The sequence below is a fragment of the Octopus bimaculoides genome, chromosome 7 (assembly GCF_001194135.2).
Source record: "Octopus bimaculoides isolate UCB-OBI-ISO-001 chromosome 7, ASM119413v2, whole genome shotgun sequence".
In the NCBI taxonomy this organism is placed as follows: Eukaryota; Metazoa; Mollusca; class Cephalopoda; order Octopoda; family Octopodidae; genus Octopus; species Octopus bimaculoides.
Genome location: NC_068987.1, coordinates 73,491,842 through 73,494,302, shown reverse-complemented (window position 1 = coordinate 73,494,302; position 2,461 = coordinate 73,491,842). Strand labels below are relative to the sequence as shown.

General features: G+C 40.1%; 1 non-coding gene across 1 annotated transcript; it reads right to left on the bottom strand.

Annotated features, from left to right (window-relative positions):
* Nucleotides 1-1,737: 1,737 nt before the first annotated feature.
* Nucleotides 1,738-1,855, bottom strand: LOC128248400 (5S ribosomal RNA). The gene has a single exon (XR_008264650.1). It is a non-coding gene; the product is annotated as a 5S ribosomal RNA (ribosomal RNA).
* Nucleotides 1,856-2,461: the final 606 nt, after the last annotated feature.

Below are 2,461 nucleotides of genomic sequence, written 5' to 3'. Positions count from 1 at the left end.
TGCACATATCGTCAGCCACCAAGGGACATGCTCAACTGGTTAAGGACAAGCAACTGACAAGCAAATCTGTGGTATTAAGCAGAATATTTGCTGTAGCCCATCTTTTATACCAAGACAAGACAATGTACATGATAACACTTCCAATCAATTAAGATGAGAAGCCATGAGAGCCACTGCCTGGTACTGCATCCGGGCATTTATTATCATCATCATTATTATTATTATTATTATTATTATTATTATTATTATTACCCATTGGTGGGGCCCTAACAGTTGCTACCACTCCGGGCCAAAGCGGACCTGGGATAAATGGCAACTAAGGGGTGTCTCCACGCTCCCCATAACTCCTGTCCTCCCGAACTGGAGCTTCACCACCGGTTGCAGTTTTGTGTCTTACCCAGGACAGTTATTATTATTATTATTATTATTATTATTATTATTATTATTATTATTATTATTGCAAGGGAAACTAGTATTGAGATGCATCAACAAGAATCAATGTTTGCATGAATATTTATAAAGAAGTTCGCATAACTTTAGGACCAATGAAATAATTAGCATAGAGTATATAGACGCGAAATCTAAAAGTCCAAACGGAAAGCATCAACGATGACCTGTAGGTAACTTGATATCATTGTAGTGGTATCGAACTGTCATTATCAAGTATGTATTAGGCAAGATGACATACCTTGATGTCTGCTAAACACTTGATTGATTCAAATCTTTATAGCAACAACAGAGACAAGTGACTTACTACTCTATTATTTTTGTTGCTAACACTCTAAATCTTAGCACCACCCATTCTAAATGTAGAGCACTGTCTTCGTGTTGTACAGAAAGCTGTCGCCTCCGACGAACGTAGTACAGGGTGACAGCTTGACTATATATACTGTTGTTCGTCCTGACAGTGAAACTTCTATCAGCCATGTTGAGGAAATGTGACTGAGAGAAGGTTCCCTGTCAGGCTACGACTTGAGATCTGCAGTAATTAGGACAATTAATGTCGCCCACAGCTTATTAAGTCGATTATCTGAATCAGTATTCAGATGATATTCATTGTAGTAAAAGACAGTGAAACTGATCGCTACATTCTCACAGGACACAGGAATGGAGTTTTATCAAGATGGTTGTTTGCATTTGATAGTCGATCGAGGTAACCATGAGTCTATTCTATCAGTCTCTTTGCCGAGCCGCGATGTTACCGGAATGTAACCACACCAACACTGGTTGTAAAGCGGTGGTGGGATAACAAACATAGACACACACACACACACACACACACACAGAAATACATATATATATATATATATATATATATTCTCCTTACTCTTTTACTTGTTTCAGTCATTTGACTGCGGCCATGCTGGAGCACCGCCTTTAGTCAAGCAAATCGACCCCAGGACTTATTCTTTGTAAGCCTAGTACTTATTCTATCGGTCTCTTTTGCCGAACCGCTAAGTTACGGGGACGTAAACACACCACAATCGGTTGTCAAGCGATGCTGGGGGGACAAACACAGACACACAAACACATACATACGCATACATATATATACATATATACGACAGGCTTCTTTCAGCTTCCGTCTACCAAATCCATTCACAAGGTTTTAATCGGCCCGAGGCTATAGTAGAAGACACTTGCCCAAGGTGCCACGCAATGGGACTGAACCCAGAACCATGTGGTTCGTAAGCAAGCTACTTACCACAAAGCCACTCCTGCGCCTTTTAAATTGAATGCTTACAGCACCTAGTTTCCCAAGCGGTCACCCATCTAAGTACTAACTAGGCTCGATGTTGCTTAACTTCAGTGATCGGACGAGAACCGGTGCTTTCAACGTGATATGGCCGTAAGCATATGCATATGTATATGTATACACGACAGGCTTTTTTCAGTTTCCATCTACCAAATTTACTCTCAACGCCTTGGTCGTCCCGATGCTATAGTAGAAGACTCTTTCTCGGAAGCATGTAGTTGGGAAGCAGGCTTCTTACCACACAGCCACGCCTGCGCTTACCTTCATAAGTATTGATGAACAAGAAAATAGAGGAAGTACCTTCCCCCTACTGTTTGCGTAACTCCTCCGTTAACAAAAATATAATCTTGATTTATATATACAACATACCCTTTCTGAGAGTGACTGCTTTAAAGAATATACCAAAAGCTAGGTTTTTTGTTTTTTTTGTTACACGGTTATACAAGCTGTAAATCTCTTCTCTAAAACAAGCCATAATACATAAACAATAGCGAAATGAAACAGTTAAGTGCCGTGTCGTACCTGTAGTGTTTCAGTATTGTGTATAGCTATGGGTATGTGAATGGATGGGTGGATAGTATGGAGGAAACACAACATAAAACTAGTTACTGTTTATGACTGTTGTTATTGATCGAGTTGCTCTTGTTGTGGTAGTTGAAGTGGTGTTGGTGGTGTTGGTGTTGTTGTTATTGTTGTTGTTGTTGT